This window comes from Anomaloglossus baeobatrachus, chromosome 4 (assembly GCF_048569485.1).
Source record: "Anomaloglossus baeobatrachus isolate aAnoBae1 chromosome 4, aAnoBae1.hap1, whole genome shotgun sequence".
NCBI lineage: Eukaryota > Metazoa > Chordata > Amphibia > Anura > Aromobatidae > Anomaloglossus > Anomaloglossus baeobatrachus.
This window is the reverse complement of record NC_134356.1, coordinates 647,485,353-647,505,341: the sequence shown is the minus strand read 5'-3', so window position 1 is coordinate 647,505,341 and position 19,989 is coordinate 647,485,353. Positions and strand designations below refer to the sequence as shown.

The window sequence follows — 19,989 nt, the reverse complement described above, 5'->3', positions numbered from 1 at the left end:
TTGAGTAAGCAACTTCTGCACGTTTGCAACAGACGCTTTCCTTGTTAGCACAATAGTTGGCGCGTCAATCTCAAACTCTTAAGGTCATGATTGTGATCCTCACATGTGGCCCTTTTCTTTGGAGATTTTGTCTCCATCTTGTCTAGAGAGCCACATTTGTTTCCACTGAGTACCAAAAATCAACAATAATATGTTGAGGGGTTTGAGTCTCTTGACACCAAGTATTTGGAAGTTGAAGGTAAGAATGATTTCCGATATGAGCTCAAATGGCTTTTTGTGCAAAAGAATGGAATGAATGGCTAAAAGCTCTTGTGGTCAGCATTTTTCGCTGCAAAGAGCAATTTTAATCTAAACTAACTTTGTCTGCAAGGTATGTGTCGACCTTTGAATGCAGGAACTATTGCAGAAAAAAGTGGCACTCCCCTATCAGGAATTGAACCAGTAAACTAAGAAAACTGCTTGCTAATTAATATGGGATATTCCACAGAGTTGCAGAAAACATATAGGGTTTTAAAAAAAAAAAAAAAAAGAAAAAAAAAGAGTGTTGCCTTCACTAAAAAGCTGTTTTTCATTTTAGTAGTTGAATCCTGCCTCATTTGAGCTGGAGTTAACAGGTCAATTCAATATACTGAAGATTGTAAGTTTTTTCCTCAGACGGTATGTAGTTTACTCATTATCTTTGGCAGGAGAGCCTAGAAACTTTACCATTCAGTTCCAATATTCTATGGATAAGTAAGGAAATTTTAGGTCAAATGACAGGCCACAATGGCCAAACAATTGCGTCGGCCTTTGAATGTCGAAACAAGCACAGAAAAATTTGCATTCCCATACCGGGAGTCGAACCCGGGCCGCCTGGGTGAGAACCAGGAATCCTAACCGCTAGACCATATGGGAAATGTTGTGCTGTGTAGTCGATGATGTGGAAAAAAAGAACTTTATTTCTTTAAGTAAGCAACTTCTGCACGTTTGCAACAGAAGCTTTCCTTGTTAGCACAATAGGTGGCGCGTCAATCTCAAACTCTTAAGGTCATGATTGTGATCCTCACATGTGGCCCTTTTCTTTGGAGATTTTGTCTCCATCTTGTCTAGAGAGCCACATTTGTTTCCATTGAGTACCAAAAATCAACAATAATATGCTGAGGGGTTTGAGTCTCTTGACACCAAGTATTTGGAAGTTGAAGGTAAGAATGATTTCCGATATGAGCTCAAATGGCTTTTTGTGCAAAAGAATGGAATGAATGGCTAAAAGCTCTTGTGGTCAGCATTTTTCGCTGCAAAGAGCAATTTTAATCTAAACTAACTTTGTCTGCAAGGTATGTGTCGACCTTTGAATGCAGGAACTATTGCAGAAAAAAGTGGCACTCCCCTATCAGGAATTGAACCAGTAAACTAAGAAAACTGCTTGCTAATTAATATGGGATATTCCACAGAGTTGCAGAAAACATATAGGGTTTTAAAAAAAAAAAAAAAAGAAAAAAAAAGAGTGTTGCCTTCACTAAAAAGCTGTTTTTCATTTTAGTAGTTGAATCCTGCCTCATTTGAGCTGGAGTTAACAGGTCAATTCAATATACTGAAGATTGTAAGTTTTTTCCTCAGACGGTATGTAGTTTACTCATTATCTTTGGCAGGAGAGCCTAGAAACTTTACCATTCAGTTCCAATATTCTATGGATAAGTAAGGAAATTTTAGGTCAAATGACAGGCCACAATGGCCAACCAATTGCGTCGGCCTTTGAATGTCGAAACAAGCACAGAAAAATTTGCATTCCCATACCGGGAGTCGAACCCAGGCCGCCTGGGTGAGAACCAGGAATCTTAACCGCTAGACCATATGGGAAATGTTGTGCTGTGTAGTCGATGATGTGGAAAAAAAGAACTTTATTTCTTTGAGTAAGCAACTTCTGCACGTTTGCAACAGAAGCTTTCCTTGTTAGCACAATAGTTGGCGCGTCAATCTCAAACTCTTAAGGTCATGATTGTGATCCTCACATGTGGCACTTTTCTTTGGAGATTTTGTCTCCATCTTGTCTAGAGAGCCACATTTGTTTCCACTGAGTACCAAAAATCAACAATAATATATCGAGGGGTTTGAGTCTCTTGACACCAAGAATTTGGAAGTCGAAGGTAAGAATGATTTCCGATATGAGCTCAAATGGCTTTTTGTGCAACAGAATGGAATGAATAGCTAAAAGCTCTTGTGGTCAGCATTTTTCGCTGCAAAGAGCAATTTTAATCTAAACTAACTTTGTCTGCAAGGTATGTGTCGACCTTTGAATGCAGGAACTATTGCAGAAAAAAGTGGCAGTCCCCTATCAGGAATTGAACCAGTAAACTAAGAAAACTGCTTGCTAATTAATATGGGATATTCCACAGAGTTGCAGAAAACATATAGGGTTTTAAAAAAAAAAAAAAAAAAAAAAAAAGAGTGTTGCCTTCACTAAAAAGCTGTTTTTCATTTTAGTAGTTGAATCCTGCCTCATTTGAGCTGGAGTTAACAGGTCAATTCAATATACTGAAGATTGTAAGTTTTTTCCTCAGACGGTATGTAGTTTACTCATTATCTTTGGCAGGAGAGCCTAGAAACTTTACCATTCAGTTCCAATATTCTATGGATAAGTAAGGAAATTTTAGGTCAAATGACAGGCCACAATGGCCAAACAATTGCGTCGGCCTTTGAATGTCGAAACAAGCACAGAAAAATTTGCATTCCCATACCGGGAGTCGAACCCGGGCTGCCTGGGTGAGAACCAGGAATCCTAACCGCTAGACCATATGGGAAATGTTGTGCTGTGTAGTCGATGATGTGGAAAAAAAGAACTTTATTTCTTTAAGTAAGCAACTTCTGCACGTTTGCAACAGAAGCTTTCCTTGTTAGCACAATAGGTGGCGCGTCAATCTCAAACTCTTAAGGTCATGATTGTGATCCTCACATGTGGCCCTTTTCTTTGGAGATTTTGTCTCCATCTTGTCTAGAGAGCCACATTTGTTTCCACTGAGTACCAAAAATCAACAATAATATGTTGAGGGGTTTGAGTCTCTTGACACCAAGTATTTGGAAGTTGAAGGTAAGAATGATTTCCGATATGAGCTCAAATGGCTTTTTGTGCAAAAGAATGGAATGAATGGCTAAAAGCTCTTGTGGTCAGCATTTTTCGCTGCAAAGAGCAATTTTAATCTAAACTAACTTTGTCTGCAAGGTATGTGTCGACCTTTGAATGCAGGAACTATTGCAGAAAAAAGTGGCACTCCCCTATCAGGAATTGAACCAGTAAACTAAGAAAACTGCTTGCTAATTAATATGGGATATTCCACAGAGTTGCAGAAAACATATAGGGTTTTAAAAAAAAAAAAAAAAAGAAAAAAAAAGAGTGTTGCCTTCACTAAAAAGCTGTTTTTCATTTTAGTAGTTGAATCCTGCCTCATTTGAGCTGGAGTTAACAGGTCAATTCAATATACTGAAGATTGTAAGTTTTTTCCTCAGACGGTATGTAGTTTACTCATTATCTTTCGCAGGAGAGCCTAGAAACTTTACCATTCAGTTCCAATATTCTATGGATAAGTAAGGAAATTTTAGGTGAAATGACAAGCCACAATGGCCAACCAATTGCGTCAGCCTTTGAATGTCGAAACAAGCACAGAAAAATTTGCATTCCCATACCGGGAGTCGAACCCGGGCCGCCTGGGTGAGAACCAGGAATCCTAACCGCTAGACCATATGGGAAATGTTGTGCTGTGTAGTCGATGATGTGGAAAAAAAGAAATTTATTTCTTTGAGTAAGCAACTTCTGCATGTTTGCAACAGAAGATTTCCTTGTTAGCACAATAGGTGGCGCGTCAATCTCAAACTCTTAAGGTCATGAATGTGATCCTCACATGTGGCACTTTTCTTTGGAGATTTTGTCTCCATCTTGTCTAGAGAGCCACATTTGTTTCCACTGAGTACCAAAAATCAACAATAATATATCGAGGGGTTTGAGTCTCTTGACACCAAGAATTTGGAAGTCGAAGGTAAGAATGATTTCCGATATGAGCTCAAATGGCTTTTTGTGCAACAGAATGGAATGAATAGCTAAAAGCTCTTGTGGTCAGCATTTTTCGCTGCAAAGAGCAATTTTAATCTAAACTAACTTTGTCTGCAAGGTATGTGTCGACCTTTGAATGCAGGAACTATTGCAGAAAAAAGTGGCAGTCCCCTATCAGGAATTGAACCAGTAAACTAAGAAAACTGCTTGCTAATTAATATGGGATATTCCACAGAGTTGCAGAAAACATATAGGGTTTTAAAAAAAAAAAAAAGAGTGTTGCCTTCACTAAAAAGCTGTTTTTCATTTTAGTAGTTGAATCCTGCCTCATTTGAGCTGGAGTTAACAGGTCAATTCAATATACTGAAGATTGTAAGTTTTTTCCTCAGATGGTATGTAGTTTACTCATTATCTTTCGCAGGAGAGCCTAGAAACTTTACCATTCAGTTCCAATATTCTATGGATAAGTAAGGAAATTTTAGGTCAAATGACAGGCCACAATGGCCAACCAATTGCGTCGGCCTTTGAATGTCGAAACAAGCACAGAAAAATTTGCATTCCCATACCGGGAGTCGAACCCAGGCCGCCTGGGTGAGAACCAGGAATCCTAACCGCTAGACCATATGGGAAATGTTGTGCTGTGTAGTCGATGATGTGGAAAAAAAGAACTTTATTTCTTTGAGTAAGCAACTTCTGCACGTTTGCAACAGAAGCTTTCCTTGTTAGCACAATAGGTGGCGCGTCAATCTCAAACTCTTAAGGTCATGATTGTGATCCTCACATGTGGCACTTTTCTTTGGAGATTTTGTCTCCATCTTGTCTAGAGAGCCACATTTGTTTCCACTGAGTACCAAAAATCAACAATAATATATCGAGGGGTTTGAGTCTCTTGACACCAAGAATTTGGAAGTCGAAGGTAAGAATGATTTCCGATATGAGCTCAAATGGCTTTTTGTGCAACAGAATGGAATGAATAGCTAAAAGCTCTTGTGGTCAGCATTTTTCGCTGCAAAGAGCAATTTTAATCTAAACTAACTTTGTCTGCAAGGTATGTGTCGACCTTTGAATGCAGGAACTATTGCAGAAAAAAGTGGCAGTCCCCTATCAGGAATTGAACCAGTAAACTAAGAAAACTGCTTGCTAATTAATATGGGATATTCCACAGAGTTGCAGAAAACATATAGGGTTTTAAAAAAAAAAAAAAAGAGTGTTGCCTTCACTAAAAAGCTGTTTTTCATTTTAGTAGTTGAATCCTGCCTCATTTGAGCTGGAGTTAACAGGTCAATTCAATATACTGAAGATTGTAAGTTTTTTCCTCAGATGGTATGTAGTTTACTCATTATCTTTCGCAGGAGAGCCTAGAAACTTTACCATTCAGTTCCAATATTCTATGGATAAGTAAGGAAATTTTAGGTCAAATGACAGGCCACAATGGCCAACCAATTGCGTCGGCCTTTGAATGTCGAAACAAGCACAGAAAAATTTGCATTCCCATACCGGGAGTCGAATCCGGGCCGCCTGGGTGAGAACCAGGAATCCTAACCGCTAGACCATATGGGAAATGTTGTGCTGTGTAGTCGATGATGTGGAAAAAAAGAACTTTATTTCTTTAAGTAAGCAACTTCTGCACGTTTGCAACAGAAGCTTTCCTTGTTAGCACAATAGGTGGCGCGTCAATCTCAAACTCTTAAGGTCATGATTGTGATCCTCACATGTGGCCCTTTTCTTTGGAGATTTTGTCTCCATCTTGTCTAGAGAGCCACATTTGTTTCCACTGAGTACCAAAAATCAACAATAATATGTTGAGGGGTTTGAGTCTCTTGACACCAAGTATTTGGAAGTTGAAGGTAAGAATGATTTCCGATATGAGCTCAAATGGCTTTTTGTGCAAAAGAATGGAATGAATGGCTAAAAGCTCTTGTGGTCAGCATTTTTCGCTGCAAAGAGCAATTTTAATCTAAACTAACTTTGTCTGCAAGGTATGTGTCGACCTTTGAATGCAGGAACTATTGCAGAAAAAAGTGGCAGTCCCCTATCAGGAATTGAACCAGTAAACTAAGAAAACTGCTTGCTAATTAATATGGGATATTCCACAGAGTTGCAGAAAACATATAGGGTTTTAAAAAAAAAAAAAAGAGTGTTGCCTTCACTAAAAAGCTGTTTTTCATTTTAGTAGTTGAATCCTGCCTCATTTGAGCTGTAGTTAACAGGTCAATTCAATATACTGAAGATTGTAAGTTTTTTCCTCAGATGGTATGTAGTTTACTCATTATCTTTCGCAGGAGAGCCTAGAAACTTTACCATTCAGTTCCAATATTCTATGGATAAGTAAGGAAATTTTAGGTCAAATGACAGGCCACAATGGCCAACCAATTGCGTCGGCCTTTGAATGTCGAAACAAGCACAGAAAAATTTGCATTCCCATACCGGGAGTCGAACCCAGGCCGCCTGGGTGAGAACCAGGAATCCTAACCGCTAGACCATATGGGAAATGTTGTGCTGTGTAGTCGATGATGTGGAAAAAAAGAACTTTATTTCTTTGAGTAAGCAACTTCTGCACGTTTGCAACAGAAGCTTTCCTTGTTAGCACAATAGGTGGCGCGTCAATCTCAAACTCTTAAGGTCATGATTGTGATCCTCACATGTGGCACTTTTCTTTGGAGATTTTGTCTCCATCTTGTCTAGAGAGCCACATTTGTTTCCACTGAGTACCAAAAATCAACAATAATATGTTGAGGGGTTTGAGTCTCTTGACACCAAGTATTTGGAAGTTGAAGGTAAGAATGATTTCCGATATGAGCTCAAATGGCTTTTTGTGCAAAAGAATGGAATGAATGGCTAAAAGCTCTTGTGGTCAGCATTTTTCGCTGCAAAGAGCAATTTTAATCTAAACTAACTTTGTCTGCAAGGTATGTGTCGACCTTTGAATGCAGGAACTATTGCAGAAAAAAGTGGCACTCCCCTATCAGGAATTGAACCAGTAAACTAAGAAAACTGCTTGCTAATTAATATGGGATATTCCACAGAGTTGCAGAAAACATATAGGGTTTTAAAAAAAAAAAAAAAAGAAAAAAAAAGAGTGTTGCCTTCACTAAAAAGCTGTTTTTCATTTTAGTAGTTGAATCCTGCCTCATTTGAGCTGGAGTTAACAGGTCAATTCAATATACTGAAGATTGTAAGTTTTTTCCTCAGACGGTATGTAGTTTACTCATTATCTTTCGCAGGAGAGCATAGAAACTTTACCATTCAGTTCCAATATTCTATGGATAAGTAAGGAAATTTTAGGTCAAATGAAAAGCCACAATGGCCAACCAATTGCGTCGGCCTTTGAATGTCGAAACAAGCACAGAAAAATTTGCATTCCCATACCGGGAGTCGAACCCGGGCCGCCTGGGTGAGAACCAGGAATCCTAACCGCTAGACCATATGGGAAATGTTGTGCTGTGTAGTCGATGATGTGGAAAAAAAGAAATTTATTTCTTTGAGTAAGCAACTTCTGCATGTTTGCAACAGAAGCTTTCCTTGTTAGCACAATAGGTGGCGCGTCAATCTCAAACTCTTAAGGTCATGATTGTGATCCTCACATGTGGCACTTTTCTTTGGAGATTTTGTCTCCATCTTGTCTAGAGAGCCACATTTGTTTCCACTGAGTACCAAAAATCAACAATAATATATTGAGGGGTTTGAGTCTCTTGACACCAAGAATTTGGAAGTCGAAGGTAAGAATGATTTCCGATATGAGCTCAAATGGCTTTTTGTGCAACAGAATGGAATGAATAGCTAAAAGCTCTTGTGGTCAGCATTTTTCGCTGCAAAGAGCAATTTTAATCTAAACTAACTTTGTCTGCAAGGTATGTGTCGACCTTTGAATGCAGGAACTATTGCAGAAAAAAGTGGCAGTCCCCTATCAGGAATTGAACCAGTAAACTAAGAAAACTGCTTGCTAATTAATATGGGATATTCCACAGAGTTGCAGAAAACATATAGGGTTTTAAAAAAAAAAAAGAGTGTTGCCTTCACTAAAAAGCTGTTTTTCATTTTAGTAGTTGAATCCTGCCTCATTTGAGCTGGAGTTAACAGGTCAATTCAATATACTGAAGATTGTAAGTTTTTTCCTCAGATGGTATGTAGTTTACTCATTATCTTTCGCAGGAGAGCCTAGAAACTTTACCATTCAGTTCCAATATTCTATGGATAAGTAAGGAAATTTTAGGTCAAATGACAGGCCACAATGGCCAACCAATTGCGTCGGCCTTTGAATGTCGAAACAAGCACAGAAAAAGTTGCATTCCCATACCGGGAGTCGAACCCGGGCCGCCTGGGTGAGAACCAGGAATCCTAACCGCTAGACCATATGGGAAATGTTGTGCTGTGTAGTCGATGATGTGGAAAAAAAGAACTTTATTTCTTTGAGTAAGCAACTTCTGCACGTTTGCAACAGAAGCTTTCCTTGTTAGCACAATAGGTGGCGCGTCAATCTCAAACTCTTAAGGTCATGATTGTGATCCTCACATGTGGCACTTTTCTTTGGAGATTTTGTCTCCATCTTGTCTAGAGAGCCACATTTGTTTCCACTGAGTACCAAAAATCAACAATAATATATCGAGGGGTTTGAGTCTCTTGACACCAAGAATTTGGAAGTCGAAGGTAAGAATGATTTCCGATATGAGCTCAAATGGCTTTTTGTGCAACAGAATGGAATGAATAGCTAAAAGCTCTTGTGGTCAGCATTTTTCGCTGCAAAGAGCAATTTTAATCTAAACTAACTTTGTCTGCAAGGTATGTGTCGACCTTTGAATGCAGGAACTATTGCAGAAAAAAGTGGCAGTCCCCTATCAGGAATTGAACCAGTAAACTAAGAAAACTGCTTGCTAATTAATATGGGATATTCCACAGAGTTGCAGAAAACATATAGGGTTTTAAAAAAAAAAAAAAAAAAAGAGTGTTGCCTTCACTAAAAAGCTGTTTTTCATTTTAGTAGTTGAATCCTGCCTCATTTGAGCTGGAGTTAACAGGTCAATTCAATATACTGAAGATTGTAAGTTTTTTCCTCAGACGGTATGTAGTTTACTCATTATCTTTGGCAGGAGAGCCTAGAAACTTTACCATTCAGTTCCAATATTCTATGGATAAGTAAGGAAATTTTAGGTCAAATGACAGGCCACAATGGCCAAACAATTGCGTCGGCCTTTGAATGTCGAAACAAGCACAGAAAAATTTGCATTCCCATACCGGGAGTCGAACCCGGGCCGCCTGGGTGAGAACCAGGAATCCTAACCGCTAGACCATATGGGAAATGTTGTGCTGTGTAGTCGATGATGTGGAAAAAAAGAACTTTATTTCTTTAAGTAAGCAACTTCTGCACGTTTGCAACAGAAGCTTTCCTTGTTAGCACAATAGGTGGCGCGTCAATCTCAAACTCTTAAGGTCATGATTGTGATCCTCACATGTGGCCCTTTTCTTTGGAGATTTTGTCTCCATCTTGTCTAGAGAGCCACATTTGTTTCCACTGAGTACCAAAAATCAACAATAATATGTTGAGGGGTTTGAGTCTCTTGACACCAAGTATTTGGAAGTTGAAGGTAAGACTGATTTCCGATATGAGCTCAAATGGCTTTTTGTGCAAAAGAATGGAATGAATGGCTAAAAGCTCTTGTGGTCAGCATTTTTCGCTGCAAAGAGCAATTTTAATCTAAACTAACTTTGTCTGCAAGGTATGTGTCAACCTTTGAATGCAGGAACTATTGCAGAAAAAAGTGGCAGTCCCCTATCAGGAATTGAACCAGTAAACTAAGAAAACTGCTTGCTAATTAATATGGGATATTCCACAGAGTTGCAGAAAACATATAGGGTTTTAAAAAAAAAAAAAAAGAGTGTTGCCTTCACTAAAAAGCTGTTTTTCATTTTAGTAGTTGAATCCTGCCTCATTTGAGCTGGAGTTAACAAGTCAATTCAATATACTGAAGATTGTAAGTTTTTTCCTCAGACGGTATGTAGTTTACTCATTATTTTTGGCAGGAGAGCCTAGAAACTTTACCATTCAGTTCCAATATTCTATGGATAAGTAAGGAAATTTTAGGTCAAATGACAGGCCACAATGGCCAAACAATTGCGTCGGCCTTTGAATGTCGAAACAAGCACAGAAAAAGTTGCATTCCCATACCGGGAGTCGAACCCAGGCCGCCTGGGTGAGAACCAGGAATCCTAACCGCTAGACCATATGGGAAATGTTGTGCTGTGTAGTCGATGATGTGGAAAAAAAGAACTTTATTTCTTTAAGTAAGCAACTTCTGCACGTTTGCAACAGAAGCTTTCCTTGTTAGCACAATAGGTGGCGCGTCAATCTCAAACTCTTAAGGTCATGATTGTGATCCTCACATGTGGCCCTTTTCTTTGGAGATTTTGTCTCCATCTTGTCTAGAGAGCCACATTTGTTTCCACTGAGTACCAAAAATCAACAATAATATGTTGAGGGGTTTGAGTCTCTTGACACCAAGTATTTGGAAGTTGAAGGTGAGAATGATTTCCGATATGAGCTCAAATGGCTTTTTGTGCAAAAGAATGGAATGAATGGCTAAAAGCTCTTGTGGTCAGCATTTTTCGCTGCAAAGAGCAATTTTAATCTAAACTAACTTTGTCTGCAAGGTATGTGTCAACCTTTGAATGCAGGAACTATTGCAGAAAAAAGTGGCACTCCCCTATCAGGAATTGAACCAGTAAACTAAGAAAACTGCTTGCTAATTAATATGGGATATTCCACATAGTTGCAGAAAACATATAGGGTTCTTTTCCAAAACGTTTTTTATTGATTTTTCAAATTTGTAAAAACATGACAAGTATCATTGCAAAAAAAGAACATTCGTCTGACAAAATGTGACATAGAGGTGGGTGATACCCCAATTTGGAGTTCCATGTTGCTGTTCGATTTAAGATAGTATACAGTATCATTAAACCAAAACAGAGGTAATGAAATATAATATAACATATGCAATACAATTCGTTAAATCTCTGTGTCGTCCCTGAATGATTTCAATTTTGCTAGCGTGTCTTGGTATTCCCAACCGTCTTGTCTCCCCCTCCCGCCAAAGCCCCCTCCTAGGTGATTCTCAGTTTACCCAGGCTGTCCTGGATATCGCTCAGGATATACCACTCCGAGTGAACAAAAGGTGCCATCAGGTTAATTATTTCTCCCTGTGTGAATTGGCTTTCAATAAAATGTCTCCATCTCACAAAAAACTCGGCTGTCAACCCATCTTTATCCCTCTCCGCTTCTAGTTTTTCCCACTTCAGAAGGTTGTGTAATTCGCCCACAACCTCCTTTATGGATGGGCCCTCCCTTTGAATCCAGTGTTTTAAGATGCAACGCTTAGCTATCATGGCTATGTCATGCGTTATTGCGTATTTCCTCTTTTCCTGCGTGCTCGGTCCTCCTCCTACTCCTCCCTCAAAGGAGTGGAAAATCCACACCATTAAGTCTAGTTTGCTGAAAATTCCCCATGTTGACTGGGCAAATAGTCTGACTTGGTTCCAGAACCTAGCGATTGTCTCACATTCCCATAGCCCATGCAGCATATCCGTTTTTTCTTTTTGACACTTAGGACACCACCTATCCCTACCTGGTATGTTGAAACCTATAATGGCCCTATGTAGAATTCTGAATTGAGTGTCTCTCCATCTCTCATTGGTAATATGTTTCCGCACTTGTACCCATCCTCTCAGTATATCATCCACCACTTCTTCCCTTCCCAATTGTTTCCCCCACGCTTTTAAAGTCCGACTATCCTCCCGTGAGATAAGCACCCCCCTTAGCGATCGATATATTTTAGAGACATTTATACTTGTTACATCACATTCCAGTAACTCATCAATCGAACTTCTGTTCAGCTCTCTTCCAACCACACCCAGGTCTCCTATTATTCCATGTTTCTATTGTTCATACTGGATGACATGTGAGCTATTAAGGTTGTACTTATCCAACACTTCCCGACCTGTCATCCACCTCCTGTCCTCCACATTCATAACATCTATCATTCTCCTGACTCCCCTCTCTTTCCATCTAGTAAATAGCTTGTTTTCTCGTCCCAGGGGAAAATTTGGGAATGCCCAGGGGTTCAAGTACTTGGACACTTTCCATGAGAGCCCCAGTTTTTTCCTTACCGACTTCCATGTTAGCATGGTGTCTCGGAATATAATTGAGTTCCTTATGTTCCCTTCAACCCTGGATAGTGGGGAGTGCAGAATGGACGTCAGATCCCACGGTGACGCATATTTAGTTTCCATCGCATGATCTGAGTGCCTACTCGTTCCTCTCACCCAATCAATTACATGCCTCATGATACATACAAGATTATACCCTTGGACATCTGGAAAGTTTAGACCTCCCTCCTCTGCTGACTTCATCAGCGTACGCAGCTTTATTCTGGGTTTCCTTCCCCTCCACAGAAATTCTGTATACGCGGAGTTGAGCTTATTCACATCCTTTAGTTTTAGCAATAGCGGGATTGTCTGGAAGGGATACAGCAGCCTAGGAAAGCTCATCATTTTTATCAGGTGGCATCTTGCCAGTAATGGAAGTGGCAGACCTTTCCATCCCTTTAATTGAACTATAATTTTCCTGATTAGCGGTCCATAATTCAAGTTATAGATTGTTTCCACCGATCTTCCTATATGCACTCCCAGGTATTTAATTGAAGATTGTGCTATAGGAATTCCACATAGACAGCCATCCCTTATTTGTCCCCCCATTGTCCCATGATGCCCCTTTAGGAACATGATCTCGCATTTTTTTTTGTTCAGTTTGAAACCGGAGAATGAGCCAAATTTTTCAATCAAGGCAAGAGTCTGTGGCAAATCCGCACCGGGGTCCCCCATATAAAGTATGATGTCATCAGCAAAAAGCGCTGTCTTTACTTCTGAACCCCTTATCTTGATTCCTTTAAAGCTATTTTGTCCCTGTAGTATTCTTGACAACGGCTCGATTGCCAGGTTGAATAAAAGAGGAGATAATGGGCAGCCCTGTCTTGTTCCCTTCATCAAAGGGAACACGTCTGATAGAAAGCCCGGAGTGTGTACCCTAGCTCCCGAGTTGGCATAAAGGTTTCTAATGTAAAGTCTCATCTTGCCTACAATCCCTATGGCCTCCATTACCCTGTCTAACCACCCCCAATTTACATTATCAAACGCTTTTTCTGCGTCAAGTGTAACTAGGGCAGGTCTAGCCCCTCCCTCAGTGAGACCCAGTCTAACCGCGTCTACCACTAGAATTGTCTTTCGGATATTGGTAACGGCATTTCTCCCCTTAATAAACCCCACCTGGTGATTCGTAATGATCCTAGGTAAGATCTCGGCCAGTCTATTAGCCATGATCTTGGACATGATTTTTAAATCCTGATTTATGAGCGATATAGGTCTATATCTAGAGGGATCATCCAGGTCCTTGGTTCCCTTGGGGAGTAATTTAATATATGCTATGTTGGAATTTTTGGGTATTTCCGCCCCTCCCAGGAAAGCATTAAAGACTGAGGTTAGATCCGGCGAGATCAGATCCTTCAGAGCCTTATAGAATTCACTATTGAAACCGTCAGGTCCCGGTGCCTTGTTGGTGTTAAGCTCCCCAATTGTTCTCGTCACCTCCTCTACTGTGATATCTGCGTTTAAGGCACTCAAATCTTCCTCCGTCAAGCTAGGCATTTGGGCTTGTCTTAGCCACTCTGCCTCATCAGTCATGTCGTTATTCCGTGACCCATATAGTTTTCTATAGTAATCTCCCAACAGTTTATTAATGTCCTTAGGATCCGTAGTCACCTCTCCCCCCTTTGTTTTCAGTTTAGAGATCACTGTCATCTTTCTGCTGCCCCTTGCCAGATTGTCCAACATCCTTCCCGCCTTGTTGCCAAACCTATGTAAGTCAACCTCCTTGTGCGACCAGAATAGTTGTTCCTTTTTTTTGGCCCATTCGTCAAATCCCTCTTTTGCCTCCAGCCATCTGCCTTTTGTCATGGGAGATCTATTTGTCACATAATTTGTATATGCTACCCGTACTGCTTCACTATGGAAATTATAATTCTCATTGGTTTTCCGTTTGATCATGGCTGCGTACCCCACCAGACGGCCCCTTAGGACCGCTTTTGCCGTTTCCCAAAATATCACTGGGGACTCTCTATGTTCCTTATTGTCCTCTGCGAATTCTCCCCACCACTCCTGTAGCACCTTATGGAAATTATCTTGCCTGAGAAGGAACGATGGGAATCTCCATATGATATCTGTACCTCTCCTGAATTTCTCTCTAATGCCCAATCTCACCGGACTATGATCAGAGATCACCATATTCTCTATCACACAATCTTGCGTACCACTCAGTAAGTCTTGCGAGATCCAGAACTGATCAATACTAGTGATGAGCGAGCATGCTTGTCACTACTCGGTACTCGCACGAGTATCACTGTACTCGGGCTGCTCGGCGGGGACCGAGTAATCTCGCGATACTCGTGCTTTACTCGTGGTCTTCATTTCTGCATGTTGGCGCTCTTTTGAGAGCCAGCCCTCATGCAGGGATTGGCTGGCAGACCACTGCAATGCCACAGCCCTGTTAGTTGTGGAATTGCAGTGATTGGCCGGCCTGCACAGCGTCACCGAGCCTTTATATCGGCCGGCGCGCTGTGCTCTGCTCACAGCTATTCTGACAGTGAGTGTAGGGAGAGTGTCGCTGATTCAGGGAAAGCTTTGCGGCCCTTTATAGCTTTTTCAGTTGCAGGGCTGCAAACAGTGTGACCAAAAGTCCTTCTCAGGACTATTCTAGTTGTATACAGGCAGGCAGGGTATAGCCAGGTCGGCGTACAGTAGCAGAGTCCTTCTCAGGACTATTGTTGCTATATACAGGCAGGGTATAGCCAGGTCTGAATACAGGCTAGTGACCAAAAGAGTCCTTGTCAGGACTATTGTAGCAGTATACAGGCAGGCAGGCAGGCAGGGTAGTGGTGACCGTATACCAGCCTTCATATCTGGGGCTGGTGTACACAGTGTAAAACAGTCCAGATAGTGTCTGACTTGTCTGTACTGTAATTGTCGCTCCCCAAAAAAACCTGTTAGTAGGTTATTATTGCGTCCGTGCTTGGTTTTTAAAACCGCACGTGTGTGCCTGTTGGTGGCAGCGTACAGGTGCACTGGTGTGCGTTTACCAAACTATTATATAACGCACAAGTGTAGTGTATAATACACGTCAGTCAGCAGTGGCTGATAGTGTCAGAGTTCTTAATTTTTGCTCCTAAAACCTGTGTTAGGTTATTATTGCGTCCGTGCTTGGTTTTTAAAACCGCACGTGTGTGCCTGTTGGTGGCAGCGTACAGGTGCACTGGTGTGCGTTTACCAAACTATTATATAACGCACAAGTGTAGTGTATAATACACGTCAGTCAGCAGTGGCTGATAGTGTCAGAGTTCTTAATTTTTGCTCCTAAAACCTGTGTTAGGTTATTATTGCGTCCGTGCTTGGTTTTTAAAACCGCACGTGTGTGCCTGTTGGTGGCAGCGTACAGGTGCACTGGTGTGCGTTTACCAAACTATTATATAACGCACAAGTGTAGTGTATAATACACGTCAGTCAGCAGTGGCTGATAGTGTCAGAGTTCTTAATTTTTGCTCCTAAAACCTGTGTTAGGTTATTATTGCGTCCGTGCTTGGTTTTTAAAACCGCACGTGTGTGCCTGTTGGTGGCAGCGTACAGGTGCACTGGTGTGCGTTTACCAAACTATTATATAACGCACAAGTGTAGTGTATAATACACGTCAGTCAGCAGTGGCTGATAGTGTCAGAGTTCTTAATTTTTGCTCCTAAAACCTGTGTTAGGTTATTATTGCGTCCGTGCTTGGTTTTTAAAACCGCACGTGTGTGCCTGTTGGTGGCAGCGTACAGGTGCACTGGTGTGCGTTTACCAAACTATTATATAACGCACAAGTGTAGTGTATAATACACGTCAGTCAGCAGTGGCTGATAGTGTCAGAGTTCTTAATTTTTGCTCCTAAAACCTGTGTTAGGTTATTATTGCGTCCGTGCTTGGTTTTTAAAACCGCACGTGTGTGCCTGTTGGTGGCAGCGTACAGGTGCACTGGTGTGCGTTTACCAAACTATTATATAACGCACAAGTGTAGTGTATAATACACGTCAGTCAGCAGTGGCTGATAGTGTCAGAGTTCTTAATTTTTGCTCCTAAAACCTGTGTTAGGTTATTATTGCGTCCGTGCTTGGTTTTTAAAACCGCACGTGTGTGCCTGTTGGTGGCAGCGTACAGGTGCACTGGTGTGCGTTTACCAAACTATTATATAACGCACAAGTGTAGTGTATAATACACGTCAGTCAGCAGTGGCTGATAGTGTCAGAGTTCTTAATTTTTGCTCCTAAAACCTGTGTTAGGTTATTATTGCGTCCGTGCTTGGTTTTTAAAACCGCACGTGTGTGCCTGTTGGTGGCAGCGTACAGGTGCACTGGTGTGCGTTTACCAAACTATTATATAACGCACAAGTGTAGTGTATAATACACGTCAGTCAGCAGTGGCTGATAGTGTCAGAGTTCTTAATTTTTGCTCCTAAAACCTGTGTTAGGTTATTATTGCGTCCGTGCTTGGTTTTTAAAACCGCACGTGTGTGCCTGTTGGTGGCAGCGTACAGGTGCACTGGTGTGCGTTTACCAAACTATTATATAACGCACAAGTGTAGTGTATAATACACGTCAGTCAGCAGTGGCTGATAGTGTCAGAGTTCTTAATTTTTGCTCCTAAAACCTGTGTTAGGTTATTATTGCGTCCGTGCTTGGTTTTTAAAACCGCACGTGTGTGCCTGTTGGTGGCAGCGTACAGGTGCACTTGTGTGCAATTTCCAGAAACTTTGATATAACGCACAAGTAGTGAATATACACGTCAGCAGTGCACAGCATTGCAAAATGCGCAAGGGCATTGGCAAGAAACAAGGAAGTGGACGTGATGGTGGTGCAGGCAGAGGCCGAGGTCGTGGGCAAGCTCTAATTTCGCCACAACAAAGGGCCACATCTAGTCGCTCGCACGTCCTGTCCCAAATTCTTGGGGACCGCAGCAGTACACCGCTCTTGAACCAAGACCAGTGTCAACAGGTTGTTAGTTGGATAGCGGATAATGCTTCCAGTCAGATTGGCACCACCACAAACACTCTGTCTTCCACACGGTCAAGTGTCAGTAGCCGTGATACTGCACCGCACATTTCTGAACCTGATCCTCCTTCCTACCACCAGGCTGAGTACACGTCCTCCTCGGACATTAATGATCCCACACTTGGACACTCGGAAGAGCTGTTCACGTTTCCATTCACACATTCTGGCCTCTCGCCAGCTCATATTGAAGTGGGTCATGAGGAGATCGTCTGTACAGATAGCCAAATATTTGAGCAGCCACGTTCTCACGAAGTTGGCAACGTGTCTCAACAAGTGGTGGACGATGATGAGACACAATTGTCAGCAAGTCAGGAGGAGGAGCAGGGTGCGGAAGAGGAAGACGACGTGGTGGATGATCCAGTAACTGACCCAACCTGGCAGGAGGATATGCAGAGCGAGGACAGCAGTGCACAGGGGGAGGGAGGCGTAGCATCACAACAGGCAGTAAGAAGCAGGGTGGTGGCCCCAGGCAGAAGTCAGGCAACCGTTCCCCGTAACAACACGACGACACAAGGTGCCTGTACAAATGTTAGGTCTTCACGAGTCTGGCAGTTTTTTAAGTTGGATCCAGATGATTCAAAAAAGGCCATTTGCAACACCTGCCGTGCCAGCATCAGCAGGGGTACCAAAACTAGCAGCCTGACCACCACCAGCATGATCAGGCACATGTCAGCCAAGCACCCGACTTTGTGGGAAGTACAACAGAGTCGAGGAGCAGTGCTTGCTGATGTCACTGCTACGTCTTCGCTGGTTGTGCATGCGAGCCAATCCTCTGTCCATGCTGCCTGCGAACAAGCCTCCTCCACTCCTGCACCTGCAGTTGCCTACGCAGAAAGAACACCATCATCAAGCACGTCCTTGTCCCAGCGCAGCGTTCAGTTATCCATTGAGCAAACCTTTGAACGCAGGCGCAAATACACTGCCAACACCCCACATGCCACAGTTCTAAATGCTAACATTTCGCGACTGCTTGCGCTGGAAATGTTGCCTTTTAGGCTGGTGGAGACAGAAGCATTCCGTGACCTGATGGCGGCAGCTGTCCCACGTTACTCGGTCCCCAGCCGCCACTATTTCTCCCGGTGTGCCGTCCCCGCGTTGCATAACCACGTGTCACAAAACATCACACGTGCCCTGAACAACGCTGTTTCACCCAAAGTCCACCTAACCACAGACACGTGGACAAGTGCTTGTGGGCAAGGCCGCTACATCTCGTTGACGGCACACTGGGTTAATATTGTGGAAGCTGGGACCCAGTCTGAGCGAGGGACGGAACACGTCCTTCCCACACCAAGGTTTGCAGGCCCTACCTCAGTCAGTGTTTCACCCACACTCTACAGCTCCGGAATGTCATGCTCTTCAGCCTCCTCCTCCTCCTGCGCATCCTCATCCACTGTGCCCTCCACACCAGTCACAAGCTGGAAGCACTGCAGCACTGCCTCGGCGAAGCGGCAACAGGCTGTGCTGAAGCTAATCTGCATAGGTGACAAACCCCACAATGCAGAAGAGCTGTGGACAGCTCTGAAACAGCAGGCAGATCACTGGCTCACACCTCTGAACCTAAAGCCAGGAAAGGTCGTTTGTGACAATGGCCGGAACCTGGTGGCGGCTTTGAGGCGAGGCCAGCTGACACATGTTCCATGCGTGGCCCATGTGCTCAACCTCGTGGTTCAGCGGTTTATAAAGTCATACCCAGAGCTGTCTGATCTGCTGGTAAAAGTTCGCCGCCTGTCTGCACATTTTCGAAAGTCACCTACTGCTTCAGCCGGCCTTGCCGGCTTTCAGCGCCGTTTGCATCTTCCGGCTCACAGACTGGTGTGTGATGTCCCCACGCGTTGGAATTCAACTCTGCACATGTTGGTCAGGATATGTGAGCAGAAGAGGGCAGTTGTTGAGTACCTGCATCACCTAAGCCGTCGGGAAATGGGTCAAACTCCACACATAACACCTGAGGAGTGGAGATGGATGTCAGACCTATGTACCATCCTCCAAAACTTTGAGGACTCCACCAAGATGGTGAGTGGTGATGACGCCATTATTAGCGTCACCATACCGCTACTCTGCCTTCTAAAACGGTCCCTGCTGAAAAACAAACATGATGCATTGCAGGCGGAGCGCGATGAGTTGCAGCAAGAAACAGTAGTGGGTGTGGGTGATAACACACAGCCCAGCCTCGTCTCATCACAACGTGCAGTGGAGGACTATGACGAGGAGGAGGATGAAGACATGGAGCAACTCTCCGGCCAAATTGAGGATATGACATGCACACCAGTCATATCCTCGATTCAGCGTGGCTGGCCAGAGGACAGGGTAGATGAGGAGGAGGAGGAGGAGGAGGAGGAGGAGGAGGACAGCATGTTCAGTCATCTTGTTGGTCAGGCTACTGAAGTCCTGGCTGTTAAGAGTCTGGCGCACATGGCTGACTTTATGGTAAGCTGCCTGTCTCGTGACCCTCGCGTTAAGAACATCTTGGCCGACAATCATTACTGGTTGGTAACACTGTTAGACCCACGCTACAAGGAGAACTTTTTGTCTCTTATTCCCGTGGATGAGAGGTCAACCAAAATGCAGCAGTTTCGGAAGGCCATACTCACGGAAGTAGGCAAAGCATTCCCCTCACAAAACGCTAGTGGCATAGGTCAGGAATCAGTGGACAACCGAGGCGTACAGCCGAGAGAGGCACAAGTCCAATCCGCCAGAGGTAGGGGAACAGTCTTTAAGATGTGGGACAGTTTTCTCAGCCCCTCACGTACCACAGCCCCTGAGGTGCGGGGTAGTGCCACAAGAAATCCTAAG

At 42.8% G+C, this 19,989-nt stretch overlaps 5 non-coding genes across 5 annotated transcripts; all 5 read right to left on the bottom strand.

The window, feature by feature from the left end:
- Positions 1-822: 822 nt before the first annotated feature.
- On the bottom strand, positions 823-894 carry TRNAE-CUC (transfer RNA glutamic acid (anticodon CUC)). The gene has a single exon. It is a non-coding gene; the product is annotated as a tRNA-Glu (tRNA).
- Positions 895-3,648: 2,754 nt separating this feature from the next.
- TRNAE-CUC (transfer RNA glutamic acid (anticodon CUC)) lies at positions 3,649-3,720 on the bottom strand. The gene has a single exon. It is a non-coding gene; the product is annotated as a tRNA-Glu (tRNA).
- Positions 3,721-7,381: 3,661 nt separating this feature from the next.
- TRNAE-CUC (transfer RNA glutamic acid (anticodon CUC)) lies at positions 7,382-7,453 on the bottom strand. The gene has a single exon. It is a non-coding gene; the product is annotated as a tRNA-Glu (tRNA).
- An 856-nt stretch (positions 7,454-8,309) lies between these two features.
- On the bottom strand, positions 8,310-8,381 carry TRNAE-CUC (transfer RNA glutamic acid (anticodon CUC)). Its single transcript has one exon. It is a non-coding gene; the product is annotated as a tRNA-Glu (tRNA).
- An 863-nt stretch (positions 8,382-9,244) lies between these two features.
- Positions 9,245-9,316, bottom strand: TRNAE-CUC (transfer RNA glutamic acid (anticodon CUC)). Its single transcript has one exon. It is a non-coding gene; the product is annotated as a tRNA-Glu (tRNA).
- Positions 9,317-19,989: the final 10,673 nt, after the last annotated feature.